Here is a 17,377-nt window from a genome sequence, read left to right on the forward strand (position 1 = left end):
CCTGATTTGTGACCTAGGATGTGATCATTTCTGGAGAATGTTCCATGGGCACTAGAGAAGAATGTGTATTCCGTTGCTTTGGGATGGAATGTTCTGAATATGTCTGTGAAGTCCATTTGGTCCAGTGTGTCATTTAAAGTCTTTATTTCCTTGTTGATCTTTTGCTTAGATGATCTGTCCATTTCAGTCAGGGGGGTGTTAAAGTCCCCCACTATCATTGTACTGTTGTCAATGTGTTTCTTTGCTTTTGTTATTAATTGCCTTATATAATTGGCTGCTCACACGTTAGGGGCATAGATATTTACAGTTGTTAGATCTTCTTGTTGGATAGACCCTTTAAGTAGCATATAGTGTCCTTCTTCATCTCTTATTACAGTCTTTGGTTTAAAATCTAATTCGTCTGATATAAGGATTGCCACCCCAGCTTTCTTTTGGTGTCCATTAGCATGGTAAATGGTTTTCCACCCCATCACTTTCAATCTGGGGGTGTCTTTGGGTCTAAAATGAGTCTCTTGCAGACAGCATATGGATGGGTCTTGTTTTTTAATCCAATGTGATAGCCTGTGTCTTTTGATTGGGGCATTGAGCCCATTTACATTCAGCATAACTATTGAAAGGTATGAATTTAGTGCCATTGTATTGCCTGTAAGGTGACTGTTACTGTATATTGTCTGTGCTCCTTTCTGATCTATGCTGCTTTTAGGCTTTCTTTTTGCTTAGAGGACCTCTTTCAATATTTCTTGGAGGGCTGGTTTTGTGTTTGCAAATTCCTTTAGTTTTTGTTTGTTCTGGAAGCTTTTTTTCTCTCCTTCTATTTTCAATATAGCCTAGGTGGATATAGTATTCTTGGCTGTATATTTTTCTCATTTAGTGCTCTGAAGATATCATGCCAGTCCTTTCTGGCCTGCCAGGTCTCTGTGGATAGGTCTGTTGCCAATCTAATGTTTCTACCATTGTAGATTACATATGTCTTCCCCCGAGCTGCTGTCAGGATTTTCTCTTTGTCTCTGAGACTCTTAAGTTTTACTATTAGATGTCGGGGTGTTGACGTATTTTTATTGATTTTGAGAGGGGTTCTCTGTGCCTCCTGGATTTTGATGCCTGTTTTCTTCCCCACATTAGGGAAGTTCTCTGCTATTATTTGCTCCAATATACCTTCTGCCCCTCTCTCTCTTTCTTCTTCTTCTGGTATCCCAGTTATTCTAATGTTGTTTCGTCTTATCGTATTGCTTATCTCTCGAATTCTGCCCTCGTGATCCTGTAGTTGTTTATCTCTCTTTTTCTCAGCCTCTTTTTTTTCCATCGTTTGGTCTTCTATATCACTGATTCTTTCTTCTGCCTCATTTATCCTAGCAGTTAGTGCCCCCATTTTTGATTGTATCTCATTAATAGCCTTTTTGATTTCAACTTGGTTAGATTTTAGTTCTTTTATATTCTCCAGAAAGGGTTTCTCTAATAACATCCACACTTTTTTCAAGCCCAGCTAGTATCTTTAAAGTCATGATTCTGAACTCTAGGTCCGACATCGTACTAATGTCCGTATTGAGTAGGTCCCTGGCAGATGGTACTACCTCTTGTTCTTTTTGCTGAGGTGATTTTTTTCGTCTTGTCATTTTGTCCAGAGGAGAACAGATGAATGAGAGAACAGAATGCTAACAGGTTAACAATGTCTCCAGCAAATTCACTCTCTACAAACCAGAAAAGAACTGAAACCAGGGGACAAGAGAGGGAAGGAAAGAAGAGAAAAAAAAAAAGGAAAAAGAAAAAGATAAAAACAAAAACAGAACAAAACCAAAAAAAAAACAATATGATCAAATATGATCAGGCTAGTGCATAGATCAGTGCCACACACTAGCTTTTGGGCATATTTTAGTCTGTTAGAAGAAAGTGCCTGCTAAAATTTTAAAGGAAGAAAGACTTGTATATGTACAAAATAAGGGTTGATACAATGAAGGGATGGCAGATGACTGTAAGGATGAAAATTATAAAAGATTTTATAGAAGGAATTGATAAGATAAGAAGTTGTTTTTAAAAAGAAAGAAGAAGATTTAAAAAGAAAAGGAAGGAAAAAAAAAAGGGAGAGAATGTGATCAGGCAGGAGACTAGAACAAAGCCATACACTAGTGATTTAGGGTGTATTTTGATCTGTTAGAAGAAATTGTATCTCAAAATTTTAAGGAGAGAACAACTTATATATATATATGCCAAAAATAAGGGTAACTACTATGAAGGGATAAAAATATGACTAAAAATGGAAAATGAAAAATGTTTTTTTAAAAAAGGGATTGATAAGATGTTGTTTGAAAAAGGGAAAAAGAAAAATTAAAAAAAAAACAGTTATCAGAAATTAACTTTGAAAAACTAATGAATTATGGTAAAAAAGCCATGAATTCTATGTGCAGTATTCCCCTAGCGCTGGAGTTCTCCCGTTCTCCTTGATCGGTAAACTTGTCTTGGCTTGCTGGCTGTTCGTGTTGATCTTCTGGGGGAGGGGCCTGTTGCCGTGGTTCCCGAATGTCTTTGCCGGAGGCTGAATTGCCCCGCCCTTGTGTGTCCGGGCTAAGCAAGCTGCTCGGGTTTGCTCTCAGGAGCTTTTGTTCCCTGCAAGCTCTCGGTACAGCTTTGGAGGACCAGGGTGAAAATGGTGGCCTCCCAATCTCCGCCCGGAGGAGCTGAGAACTCGGGGCCCTGCTCCTCAGTGTGCCCCCAGAGAAAAGCAGTCACTCCTGTCTCCCTGGTCTCCGGCCGCACTCTGCGCTCACCCGGCCTGTGATCGAGCATTTCTCTCTCTGGCACCCGACCCCGTGTGGAGTCTCCAAACCCAGCAGATCCCTGCGGTGCGCTCCCACGCCGCTCCTCCTGGGGGAGGGAGGGGAGTCTCCCTGGCTTTGCTGCTTGTTGGGTCCCTGCTGGAGGAGCAGTGGCCCAACTGGGCCGCGGATCACAGTTTATGGCCACCCCGAGCTGAGAGCCCGCGCCTCGGCTCCGTCTCTGCAGCCGGCTTCCCCGCTCCGATACCTGGGAGCTCTGCTGCACTCAGGCATCCCCAGTCTTTCTGTGACCCCCGAGGGTCCTGAGACCACACTGTCCCACGAGGGTTCCACCCCCTGCTTAGCCACTGGAGTGATGTCCCTCAGTGGAGCCGGCTTCTAAAAGTTCCGATTTTGTGCTCCGCCGCTCTATCACTTGCCAGAAGCGGCCGACGAGGCCCCCTCCCCACCATCTGTCCTCCCGAATATCGCCTCGGATTCACTTCTCCGCACGTCCTACCTTCCAGAAAGTGGTCGCTTTTCTGTTCAGAGTGTTGTTACTCTTCTTATCTTCGATCTCCTGTTGAGTTCGTAGGTGTTCAGTATGGTTTGATCCCTACTCAGCTGAATTCCTGAGACCAGACAAAATCCAGGGAGAAGTGGATGTATTAAAGATAACTTTAGGAAGTAGGATTAGTGGGAATTTTTGATGATTGTGAGGAAAAAAAATGGATGAAAGATGATTCCTAGGTTTTGGCTTAAGCGTTTAGTGATGAAACCAATTACTAGGATATGAATGACAAAAGTTGATTTGAGAGGCATAATCAAGAGCTCCTTTTTGGGATATGATAAGTTTGAAATGTCTATTAGCTATCCAAATGGATAAGGCAGTTGGATGTATGCCTCTGGGGCTCATGAGAGAGGTCCAGGTTGGGGATACAAATTTGGAATTCATTAGTGTATGGATGTATGATTGGTGTATCCGGTGAACTAATTTGCCTTCTCCAGTCTCTGCATGTCCCTTTGCTCTATTGCATCTCCCTTTCTCATTCATGAATGACATATTGGGTAAGCACCATAATTTTCCTGCCCTTAGTGCAGTGCTTTAAAGGCGGCTTAGTTCAGTTTAAAACTTGCACTTTATTCTAGTTTAAATCTCATCTCCTCCTTTTCCTTCAGCACTGACCAGATGTCTTCTCAAGGGACTTGGAAATGGGAAGGGGCAAGATTGATTTTTTTCACCACTTCTGTTATGGTATTTTCAAGAGGAGAGCTTTAGTTGGCCTTGTTCCTCTAATTTTTCAAGTCCCCTGACTTTTTCTGTAGTGTTAGGGCTAGGAAAGGAGACAGGAGGGGAAGAGTATGTAGCTCTTAACTGCTTCTTAGTGAGCCCTGAATGAGGTGTTTGTCCTCAAATATTGGAAATTCATTAGCATGCAGTGTACACAGATGTCTTAATTTTCTTTTATTTTGAGCTTAGTTGCCAAATCTGCACAATAGGAAAAATCCCACTTGACATCTTATTATAGATCTCTTTAAAGCTGTGGGATTGGATGAGATACCCCTGAGGTGACTGTATGGATTTGGCCACACAGGAGTTGGTGGTAGACTTCAAAATGGCCCTCATGGCAGTGAAGGAAACAGAAATGGGTTATGGAGTGAATGATAGTTAAAAGTGTAGGGAGGGTAAGCAGCTTATTTAGAAAGTATTGTGATGAAGGTAGCAGAAACTAGGAGGAGCTGTAGGGTGAAGCTAATGCTTTTGTTTGTTGGATGTTTTTACCTTGGGGCTCTTGTGGCATATTTTTGTGCCGATCATTACAGAAAGGGTGATAATGTGGTACATGAAGTGATAATGAAGGAGCAGAGTCCTTGAGAAGCGGGGAGAGGAAGGGATCCAGAGCAGAAGAGGAGAGATTAGTCTTTGATAGGAGCAAGGGTGCTGCTCACATTATAATAGGTGGGAAGCTGGAGAAGGTGGGACTCAGTGCTGGTGGTTTTATAGACATTGATAAGGCATGGGGCATCTTCCCAGGTGGCTTCTGCTTTTGTCTGTGAGGCAGGAGAGTTGATTAGTAGCTAATTACAGGGGGGTGGGAAGGAAGAGTTGGGAAACATCTTCTTTGCTGCAGCATATAAGACCTTTGAAACAGGAGCAGATTCATTTAGTTTCATCTAAAAGACCTGACAAAGTGCCAGAACTATTTATCACATTTTTGGAATAAGATCATTTTATTTACCACCGACGAATTATCCTTAGCTTTAAATCTCATCTTGAAAAGGTGTTATAGCTGTTCAGAAAATCACATATTTTTTTGAAGCCCCAACCTGAAATTGCCTGAAACTTTTGAGGTATCATATATAGAATAAAATGGACTCACAGTTCATGCAAAAGCTACATTCATTCTTTAAGGTATTTTAATGAAAAGAAGAAAAGGTATTCTGTTCTGATTGAAGAACTGATTGTATCCTGGAGGGCTTATTTTCCAAGAGGGGCTGCTGATAGAGATAGAATTATTTTCTTTTTGGAGGCCTCCCTTCTGTGCCTCTGATGTTCTAGCTGGCTCCTAATATAGGGCTCCACATCAAGGGACTTCTCAGTACATGTGGTTGAGTGACTTTGTCTGGGGCCAGAGACACACTTTTGATTACCTCTGGATGATTGCTACAACTGCCCTGATTTATTCTCTCTTTTTTCCAGCTCCTCTTTACCCCTAACCTTTGTTTGCTTGCAAGAGGAATGTGAGCCAAAATTTTAAAGTTTGAAAAGTATAAAGAAAGGAAACAAGTAAATAGGGAAGGAGAATAAATATTGAACAAGACTGGGCAAGGTTACAAGAAGGAATTACTGTGAAAACCTGGAAGGGGGCCAGGATGCAAAATGCGGTGCCTGTGTAGTTTACAGGAACTATTTAGTGTTCAGCATGCTTCACTGATCACCCAGAGAAAGCCGGATTTCTCCGGTTTTGTCTGCTGCCCTATAGTTAGCTATGGAAACTTGACATAGGTGATCTGTATTTTTGTCTCAGCCAACTGATAGAAATATAGAGGATTGTGGGGCCTCTGCCTATCAAATCTGACGTGATTTGAATTGCTAGGAGAAGGACCTCTTGTGGCCATAATGGGAAATACTTCAACTGAGACCTATCTGGGAGGTTACATTTTTGATGAGTCAATTAAAAAAAAATAGAGCTCTTTAAAATTACATTTCAGATACTTATAATATTTAATTGTTTTGATAACATCAAATACTGTAATTGCATCTGTATTTTATCTATGAGAAGTTCAGTTTAATTTGAAGCACTTCAGATTTTATCCATTTAATTCACCTATTCTCTGAAAAATAGAAAGAATAGGGGTTTTCATTTCCATTTTGCAGATGGAAAAGAGAGGTACAGAGCAGGTAAGTAACTTATTTGTGGTTTTATGGTGGGGGCAGAGTGGCTCATAATAGAATTTGGATATTTTATCTTGGGTTCAGTTCAACAGTCTGGGTTTGGAAAACATTCATTATTAAAGCTCTAAAACAAAAACTTCTATTTTGCAAGTGTCAAGTGAATTCTTTATTCAAGAAAAGATGGATTGAGAGACATAAAACTTACTCTTTGTTTTCAGTGTGAAAAGAGGCTATTGCTAGATTCTCCAGGGGAAAAAAAGCTGCTTTAAAAAAAATCTGGGAGGACAGTATGTCGGCAGCTAAGAACCTTTAGATAAATGTAACGCCAATTATGCACATTTTAAAGGAAGCTACATAAAAATAGTTATTTGCAGATTTCCCTAGAAATCATATAAAATTAAGCTCCTTTCATTGTTGATTCTCTCTGACGGTCCCCAGACCCTGCCTTTTCGCTCGTTTTTTCGCTCGTTTCCCTAATACTTGTTCTAAGAGTGCCTGTGGAGCTGATACACAAACGCTTCCTTTTTATTTTTATTTTTTAAATTATTTTTTTGACTTTATTTTGAATTCAGCTTTTCTTCTTTTTTTCCTTTTTCTTTTTTTCTTCTAACATCCGTCTTTTTTTTTATTATGTTAGTCACCATACAGTATGAATTCAACTTTTTAAGAACAAGAATGCCCAAACTCAAGTGAGTAGCTCTTTTATTTACTTATTAAGTATGTAATTAGAAAAATTTCAATTCCAGTATAGTTAACGTACAGTGGAGTAGTTCTTTTTTAAGGGACAGTTACTACCTGTTGTTTTAGAAGCTGTTGGGAGAAAGTTGCAGAAGCGGTAATGTGTAAGGAAATGTGTAAGGAAATGAGTTCAAGTGGGGAGTCAAGGATCTGATGAAATGATAAAGCATAAGGCAGGGATATGCCAGATTTATTCCGGTGAATGATAGGGCATTGAGGAAAAAGGATATCAAAAAAAGAGAAGAGGAACTATGAAAAAGAACAGCCACAGAAGTAAGAAATTTTGTTGAAGACTTTTTTGGGTAACTTTAACAATGGTTTCACCTGTGGAGCTGTTGGTAAATCTTCACTGTACATGTCTTACTGATAATTATGTGGCATTACATAAACTCTGGGAACAGAGTATGTGATACCTGGGGCAGGTGTGTGAGAGAGGCGAGACTTCAGAAGGAAAACACTATCTCACATGTGTCACATTGTCCTGTGGTATTGAAGACACTGAATTTTACATAATTGATCTTTTGATATGTGGATTTCCTGGACTCCTGTTATCCCTGCTTTATCATTTTTTCACTCTCCATAATTCTAGCGCTCAGCTTTAATTAGATATAAAGAAGTCCTTATTTTGGGAAGGGACTAGAGAAATGCAAGTCTAACTTATTCAGAGCTTCCCGACAGCTATGTTTGTCGATCTCTAGGCAAAGTATGTGTCTGGCCTTTTTCACCGAAGTATTTTCAGTAACAAGTTGTCAGTGAGGTCAGTGACTAGCAGTTCAGGATTAGATACCACCCACCCTGGTCTGTAACCTCCCCTTTCTTTCTTATCCTGGGTGAATGACGCTCAGCTAAAGTGACTGCCCCACTACCACTGCCTCTTAATTTGGTACTCGGTAACTCTAAGAAGTCATCGGCGTCTTCTTCCCCTGCCCCACCCAAAACTCTTTTTGGAAAATTCCCTACAAGAGCTGAATTTTTAAAACATTTACTTTATAGAAAGCAACAGAAAGGTAAGAGTCAAGTCCGTAAAGAGAAGAGCTGGACTTAGTACATTCTTGTTTCTGCGTTGAATTGCTCTGCCTTAGTTATAGATCGTAGGCTTAAAATGTGGAGTTTCCTTCTGAATTAAAGCACATTACATTATTATATAATCTGGGAATGTTTTGAATAGTTATGATGAGAAATGTAGGCTTTCATGCTAATTTTAAAGTTATAAATAACTTTTGAACTAGGGGAAGCTAGTAGCCAAGGTCGTGCTTTGCATTCAGAGAGTTTCTGGCTATAAAAAGCCGATTGCAATGCTGTGCAGGAAGAGATAAGATACGGCCTGGATGCTTGTGCTTGGGCATGGGGCTGGGGCAAAAGGAAGCAAAGATAGAAAATGTTTGAAGGGATTTTACTTTCAACCAAAAGCTTGTTCACAGTAAATAGAAGATTTTTCAAATGAGATAGTGGCAAAAGAAGTAATTCCTGAATTTAATATTTGTCTCATGTACTTGTTTTATAGTTGGCAGTAATATTAAGAGGTTGAGTTCTCTCAGAACTGTTTACCACCATCTGTAATCAAATAAAAATCACATTATGTAAGATGTAGTCTTCAGTAATGTAAAGAGAAGGTCACTGTTTGATGGGGTCTTAGTGACTGAACAGTTGCTCTCAGTTGCACTGAGGGACAGAACTGGAAGGAATGAGTTCAAATAGAAACCAGAAGAAATTGTTAAGGCATCAGGAAAGTCATTGATTGTACAGGTTTTGAGTCACTGATATACACCACTAAGAAAGCCTGTTAGAATGTCTTTGAAGATACATGAAATCCAGTGATTTTCTTAGAACACACAAGTATGAAAAATAGGATTTCAAATTAGCTTTGCTTCTGGGTTTGTGGTTAGCTTATTTAGACCGAATGAAAGCTCAGCATATTGAAGAATAGTTGCGATTTGGAGATGTGGATTATCAGCAATTAAATTTGAATGGCATATTTGGATGTGCTGTTAAAATTTCATTATCCACTATAAAAAATGACCTAAGTATTAGCAAAGGACAAATTTGTTAAATGGATACATCCAAAATACAGAGAGTGTAGACACAGCTCTTTTGTTACCCTCCTATACATAGTTTGTATCTTCCTTCTTATTTGAGGAAAATATTGGGATTTTATAGTAAAACTTATTTTCTTTTCATCTTAAAAGTAGTATGAGCATAGAAATTTGAAGGAATTGTAGGAATTATAGGAATTTTGAAAGCACAGAAAAAAAATTACCTGTAATCTCGTTGGTGTATTTCCTTTTAGTCTTTTTTCTCTGCATGGCTTTAAAATGAATTGCAGTAATACTGTAGATAAAATTTGGGACCTTGCTTTTACATTTAACATTATACCAAAACATTTTCCATGTATATTCCTTATTTTACATAGATGTCATTTTAAATTGCTGTGTAACATTTTTCCAAGTTAATGGATATAATTTTATTAATTATCGTTGAATACCTAAGTGCTGTGGTAAATATCTTTGTGTATTTATTTTGAAGATCATTTCTTTAAGCTGTATTCTTTAAAAAAATTTTTTTTTATTTGAGTATAGTTGACACACAATGTTACGTGAGTTTCGGGTGTACAACATAGTGGTTAAATATCTCTATATGTTATGCTCACCACAAGTGTAGCTACTGCCACCATACGATGCTATTATATCATCGATTATATTCCCTATGCTGTGCTTTTTACTCCCATGACTTATTCATTTCATAACTGGAAGCCTGTATCTCTCACTCCTTTTTGCCCATTTTGCCCATTTTCCCCCTATCCGCCCCAGCAACCATCAGTTTGTTCTCTATATTTATAGGTCTGATTCTTCAAGCTATATTCTTAAATGTGGACTCAGATTAAAGGGCATTTGAGTTGAAGACAAAGGTTGTGATTTTTAAGAAGACGTGTTGTGTTTTAAGGCCTTGTTAAACTCCTTGTCTACCAAATGATGTATTTATTGAATGTCTCTGATATGTAAAAACATTGTTATCAGGTATGTAGATAGCAATGTACTAAGTGTTTGGAAGGACAGAGTCCCCTCTATTTACAAAATTTCAACTTATCAACTTTACAGATATCAACAAAGCTACATGTGAGGAAAATGCTTCAGCTCTGCCGGAAACCAGCTGACACTGTTATTGATCATATTATTTTGGACTTAGAACAATAGAAATTATAAATGACTTCTGTTAGAGGACCATCTATACATAATTCTGATTTATATAAATTTTATGATCCAACTGTGACAAAGAAATAGAATTAAGAAGGATAAATACTTTAGTTATGATAAACGTTGGGAGAAATTAGAAGTATTGGAGAAAATTATAGGCAGCATGGTGAAAGAAAAAGGATAGAGGGCACATACAAGAGCAGAAATTCAGTTGGGTTTTTCTGCTTAGGGAAACATGAGAATGGAATAGGACATGGCTAGAGTTGGAGTCAGGGAAGAGATGAAGTTTTAATTTTGTTATTGTTGAATTTGGGAGTTATGGTTGTAGAAATAGACTATATTGAAGGGAAAAAGCCAAGGAATTGGAGGTCAGTAAAACTATTTGATTTTTAGAGGGGGTGGCTGTCCAGAGAAATAAAAGTAGAGAGAATAGAGATATCAGTATTAATTGGTGGGAGGGGAGGTGAGGTGAGGTATAGGGTTGTGAATTCTTAAAGGATATGTTTTTGCCTGTATTAAAAGTTTTTTTAATTGTGAAGTTTTCTTTTGCAGTGATATTTAGAGGAAGACCAAAGCTATGGAAGGATGGGAGTTCCCTTCTCTAATTCCTATCAACTTCTGTTGGTGTGTTTTTATTCTTCCTCTGGGATAGAGGGATTAAGATTTGAGAAGTTGGCGGTTCAGTCTCGCCTGAAGAGAAACTTAAGTGCTTTGGAATGAAGACTTAAATAGTGTTTACTTATGGGTCGTTGGCTCATGGGAATGTTAGTCTAGAGACTCAAAAAGCATGATTTTTCAGATTTTTGTTTGGTTACTGAATTTTAAGTGACATGGTACTGTGGGGTGGAACTCCTGAGTTTAGTCAAGTTGCAGATCTAATGGAAAGTGGCTGATAATTGAGACTACAGAATTTTTGAAAAGTGAACAGGACTATTAGCTATTGCACATAATTTTCACATGCTTAATTACTGTTTTTAACTATGTTATTGGTGCCTAAACACAGCCAATTTTATTTGCTACCAATTTAATCACTAACTTCCATGGTTTGAGAAATTATTTTGAGTTCCTATGTGCTAAATTGTAAATTAGGTCAAATTTACTTGGCACCCCCACTCCCACCTCTTTTTCCTGTCTTCATTATCCTAACCAGTATACTTGTGCTGCTTCAGGTCCCTCTATCAGTGGGGAAATAGATTTGATGGAGAAGGCAATGTTTAGTGCAAAGAAAGGTCCTCAAGTAGTGGAACTTGAGCACTTTAGGCCCTACTTTATATTAGCTGTATTCAACATATGATCAGTTCTCAATCTGTTACTGGTCCATGAAAGGAGAAAAGAAGTTTCTACCAGAATGTAAGTCATCAATGCTCTAAGACTTTGTAGCAAGACTTTTTAGATGAAGGAAATTGTCATTGATTTACATTCTTACAAGCTCCTTATATCATTGCAGAATTGTGCTTTGAGTAGCATTGCTTTAAATTACACTGTACAACATTTATCTCCTCAGTCTATGCATTTGGGGTAAAGAATTGGGATGGAGGTGTACAATTAATTAGATAATAAATGAATTACCAGGTCTCAGTTGATGAGGTTTCTGGAGGTGGTATTAATGCAAAGTGGCCCTGGATTAGTTCACCGAGAACCCTCAGAATGACTGAGAGGCAAGATTGCCGAAAGTACTACATGGGGTCTACTCTGGTATTGGCTTTGGAATTAATTAATTCACTCATTTTAGATGACTTGTGTAGCAGACATTATTCTTAGTGCTGGGGATAGATACTGGTGAATCAAATAAAGGCCCTGACCTCTAATGTGTGTTTGTGGCTGGGGATGAAGGGAGAGTAAGAAATAAAACAGATTTCTCTGTGATTCTCCAGAAGAGGTATCAGTGTCTGTCTTAGTCCAGGGCTGGAGCTCATAGGTCATATTTCCATGGGAGTTTGCAAGATCAACTTGCTTTTTGGTTAGATCCAGCAATTCTATTTTCCCCAATATGAGATAAAAAAGAATGCTAGTTTTCAGAATCAAATAACCTGTGATAGGCACTGTTGGTTGCCTATGCAGTATCCATACATTATGCTCTTGCTGCTGGTTTTTCAGAATCCCAATTTAGGTCAAGAATAAAAAGGTATAATGTTGTATATATTGACCTGTCCTTCTCCCCCACTTAGGACTGTTATCTTTAGTTAAGGCAGATGCATAGTAATTCATGTAGACCTATCTCATTCTTTTCAACTTCATGGTATTTTATATGGATGTAGCATAATTCATTTAGCCCATTTTTGTATTGATGTTTGTTGTTTTTAGTAGTTTTTGTTTTTTCATGTTGCTATGCTGTGATGAATATCCTTGTTCTTATATCTTGATGTACATGACTAATCTCATGGAAGTAGAATTACTGGGTCTAAAGAAATGCTTACTTTATTTATTTTCAAATTTTTATTTAAATTTTAGTTAACATATAGTGGAATATTGGTTTCAGAAGTAGAATTCAATGATTCATCATTTACATAGAATATCTAGTGCTTCATAACAAATGCCTTCCTTTTTTTTTAAAAAAAATATTTATTTATTTGACAGAGAGAGAGCGCAAGCAGGGGGAGTAGCAGAGGGAGAGGAAGAAGCAGACTCCCTGCTGAGCAGGGAGCCCGATACAGGGCTCGATCCCAGGACCCTGGGATCATGACCTGAGCTGAAGCAGTTGCTTAATCCACTGAGCCACCCACACACCCAGCAAATGCCATCCTTAATACCTATCACCCATCTAGCCTGTCCCTGCTCACTTCCCTCCATCCACCCTGTTTGTTCTCTGTTGTTAGGAGTCTCTTATGGTTTGCTTCCCTCTCTCTCTCTTTTTTTCCCCTTCTCATATGTTCATTTATTTTGTTTCTTAAGTTCCACATATGAATGAAATCATTGGTATTTGCCTTTTTCTGACTGACTTATTTCACTTAGCATAATGTACTCTATTTCCATCCACATTGTTGCAAATGGTAAGATTTCATTCTTTTTGATGGCTGAGGAATATTTCATATATATATATCAGTCGATGGACACTTGGGCTCTTTCCATAGTTTGGCTATTGTGGACATTGTTGCTATAAACATTGGAGTGCACGTGCACCTTCAGATCACTGCATTTGTATCTTTGGGGTAAATACCCAGTAGTGCAATTGCTGGGGTAGGGTAGTTCTATTTTTAACTTTTTGAGGAACCTCCATACTGTTTTCTAGAGTGGCTGCACCAGTTTGGAAATGCTCACTTTAAAATTTAAGTATTACCTTTAATTGGAAATATCAAAGGGTAAGAGTATGCAAAATTTAAAATTTGAAAGCTATTGTCCTATTTCTCTTTAAGAAATTCATATCAGTTTACATCTCCACTAGCTGTATGCTGAGAGCTTATCTCCCCAACTCTAACTAACACTGATGATACTCTTTCAAAAATTTCACTTTTGACACCCTGATAGGTAAAAATGATATATCTTTGTCTTTAGATTTGCATTTAATTAGTTATGAGTGAGGTTGAGCAATATTTAAGTAATTATTTAGCCCATTGTATTTCTTTTTACATAAATTGCCTTTTTGCATTCTTTGTACATTTTTTCTTTTTATCTTTCCAAATTAGCTTTTTGTCTTTTTAATATGTTGTATTTCCCCCCAATTTGTTTAGTTTTTGACTTTTATGTTTTATTTTTAAATAATGCAGAAAATGAAATATTTTTTTTGATGTGTTCCATGATTCATTATTTGCATATAACACCCAGTGCTCCATGCAGAATGTGCCCTCTTTAATACCCATCACCAGGCTAACCCATCCTCCCACCCCCCTCCCCTCTAGAACCCTCATTTGTTTTTCAGAGTCCATCGTCTCTCATGGTTCATCTCCCCCTCCGTTTCCCTCCTTCATTCTTCCCCTCCTGCTATCTTCTTCTTTTTCTTTTTTCTTAACATATATTGCATTATTTGTTTCAGAAGTACAGATCTGTGATTCATCATCTTGCACAATTCACAGCGCTCACCATAGCACCCTCCCCAGTGTCTATCACCTGGCTGCCCCATCCCTCCCACCCCCGAAAATAAAATATTTTTGTACTCAAAATTTTAAACCTCTTTCTTTATGACTTCTGGGTTTTGTGTTTCCTTTAAATGACTTTTTGCTTCAACTAGCATGCATAAATGTGTTATAGATAATTTCACTTATACTTTCAGAATTTTAGTCTTTGCTACATCTGGAGTTGATTTTGAGCAAAGGAGTGAGGCTGGGAGTCAGTTTTATGTTAATTTTTCATCCAAATGTTTATTCATTTGACCCAGTATGATTTATTTAAGAATAACTCTTTTTCCTGCTAATTTAAAATGCCATCTTTATCATAAGCTAAATTTATAATTATAGTCTGTTTCCCACTCTTTCTTCTGTTGCAGTAATATTTGTATCTAATTTTTTTCCAATCCTTACTTTCTTTTAAAGATTTTATTTATTTGAGAGAGAGAGAAAGAGAAAGAGAGTATGACCAAGGGGGAGGGGCAGAAGGAGAGGGAGAAGCAGGCTCCCCACTGAGCAGAGAGCCAATGCGGGACTGGATCCCACATTCCTGGGACCATGACTTGAGCTAAAGGCAGACACTTAACCGACTGAGCCACCCAGGTGCCCTCCAATCCCTACTTTTTAAATAATTTCATTTCATGACATGTTTTAATACCTGGAAGGATTAATCCTTCTTTTACTCTTTTCTGCCCTGCTAGGATTTTCCTAGATATGATCACATAATGTTCATTTCTAGATGAATTTTAGTATAACATTTTATCTGGTGGTTGGGACACAGCTAACATTCAGATGGGCTTTTGGGACCCAGATCTCTAGACTAGCTATTTTGGATTTGCCTCTTTGACCGGATGTGTTCAGGCCGGAACTGTACCGCCGTCCAGCTTGCATGCTTAAAAAAAATGTTTATAAAAATGAACTTTTAAACTGAATAAGTTATACTTGCACATTTATTTTAATTTTAAACAAAGGATGCCTTGGCTATAGTTCTTTATTGCAACAGTCTACAGAGTTTCATAAGTGACATTAGATAGTTCATAGATTCTCCAGGAGACCCAGAGAAACAGCCAAAGACGATGAGGCGGGGAAAACCTCCAACTGTACCTGAGAGACAGTCCTGTGGATGTACTAGCTTCTACCATTCTGGGTTCTTGGGCTGGACACCAGAAGCCCCCCACAGCTTTCCCAGAAGTTATCTGATGCCTGCGACCTTTGAAAATCTCACCCAAGCTGTATTTGGTTTTTGAACTCTAGAGGAGTGAAGCTGGGCCAGAGCTGGAAGGTATGTTAGCAGACCTATGGCATCTGCCACAAAGGGTTGTACAATGAAAATAAATTTTCCTCCTGTCCTGACCCCAAAAACTCCTACCAGTTTCTGGTGCAAATTAAAAAAAAAAGTTAATGTATCATTCTGTATCAGTACACATACATTTATTTCACTCTTTATTATAGCTGCCACTTGGTTGAATTTAACCGATTTATTGCCCCACGCTATACTGGAATATTTTCTTTCTTTTTTTTTTTATACTGGAATATTTTCATGTTGTTTCTCTGTATTGATTGAGGACTGATATTCCCCAGTAAGGCCATACAAATTGTTAAAATATGAAATACTTTTGTATCCCCTCTCCCCACCGCTAGTAGCCTTCCTCAACTTGGCTTCTTGCCTGGGACCTTCCTTAGACCCAGCAATTAAAGGACAAGCATTTGGCACAAAAGGGGCCTTCTAAGACTCAGTTCTCGGCTAAGTTCTGGTTGGAGCCTGCAATGAGGTGGTTAAATATTTTTAGTATCTTCCCACTGCTAGGCAAATGACATCCAGTTGGATTTTGTATATTTTTTAAGGCTTTTCCTGACCCTCTGGTCATAGTTAAAGTCATACCAATGAAAGAATATATGACAGTTTATTTAACTAGTCCCTAATTGATTCACATTTAGGTTGTTTCTAGCTTTTTAGTTAACACAAACAATACTGCAGTCCTTGACATGCATCTTCGTATACATGTTCAGATTCCTAAAAGTGGCATTGCTTTGTCTAAAAGTTTGTGCATATAAAATTTTATGCATATTGCCGGAGTGCCTTCAAAAAAGATTTTACGAATATACGTTCAGACCAACAATGTATGAGACAGCTTTTATTTATCTTGTGAAAGAAGATTTCATAAGAGATTTAAAACAATGTTTTAATGAAGCTAATTTACCCTCTTTAGCAATGATATAAAAAAAAAAGAAGAAAATTAAACCATGTTAGTATGAGTGGCTCTTAATGAACTATACCAAGATATCATTGGACCATTGTTCTCTTCTAATTAATAAAATTTTGATACTGTGTTAAAATTTGTTGAGGACCAACATCAGATTTACTGGTTTTAAATTTTTAGAGCTTACCTTTTTTTTTTTTTAAGATTTATTTATTTATTTATTTGACACAGAGAGAGACACACAGCGAGAGAGGGAACACAAGCAGGGAGAATGGGAGAGGGAGAAGCAGGATTCCCGCTGAGCAGGGAGCCCGATGCTGGGCTCGATCCTCGGACCCCGGGACCATGACCTGAGCCGAAGGCAGACGCTTAACAACTGAGCCACCCAGGCGCCCCCCCCTTCTTTTTAATTTTGGTTTATTATGTTATGTTAGTCACCATACATTACATCATTAGTTTTTGATGTAGTATTCCATGATTCATTGTTTGCATATAACACCCAGTGCTCCATTCAATACGTGCCCTCCTTAATACCCATCACCAGGCTAATCCATCCCTCCCCACCCCCCTCCCCTCTAAAGCCCTCAGTTTGTTTCTCAGAGTCTGTAGTCTCTCATGGTTCATCTCCCCCTCTGATTCCCTCCCCTTCATTTTTCCCTTCTTACTTTTTTTTTTTTTAACATATAATGTATTATTTGTTTCAGAGGTACAGGTCTGTGATTCAACAGTCTTACACAATTCACAGTGCTCACCATAGCACATATCCTTCCCCAATGTCCATCACCCAGCCACCCTATCTCTCCCACCCCCCACCACCCCAGCAACCCTCAGTTTGTTTCCGGAGATTAAGAATTCCTTATATCAGTGAGATCATATGATACTTATCTTTCTCTGATTGACATATTTAGCTTAGCATAATACCCTCTAGTTCCATCCACATCATTGCAAATGGCAAGATTTCGGGTTTTTTTTTGATAGCTGCATAATATTCCATTATATATATATGTGTATATATATATGTCTATATATATATATATATATCTCCCATCTTCTTTATCCA

The 17,377-nt window shown here is 38.2% G+C and overlaps 1 protein-coding gene across 3 annotated transcripts in view; it reads left to right on the forward strand.

The window, feature by feature from the left end:
• Positions 1–17,377, forward strand: part of CTNNA3 (catenin alpha 3) — a 2,007,818-nt gene that overhangs the window by 45,764 nt on the left and 1,944,677 nt on the right. For 2 of the 3 annotated variants that reach the window (XM_073878931.1, XM_073878932.1), the window contains exon 1: positions 7,727–7,892. The exons of the other annotated variant lie outside the window; for it this stretch is intronic. The gene's annotated coding sequence lies outside the window, so the exon portion shown is untranslated. Of the gene's footprint in view, positions 1–7,726; positions 7,893–17,377 lie in introns of those variants that run through there. 3 annotated transcript variants of the gene reach the window in all.

This window comes from Callorhinus ursinus, unplaced genomic scaffold (genome assembly GCF_003265705.2).
Source record: "Callorhinus ursinus isolate GAN/ISIS: 27379988/994484 unplaced genomic scaffold, GSC_fseal_2.0 scaffold31, whole genome shotgun sequence".
NCBI lineage: Eukaryota > Metazoa > Chordata > Mammalia > Carnivora > Otariidae > Callorhinus > Callorhinus ursinus.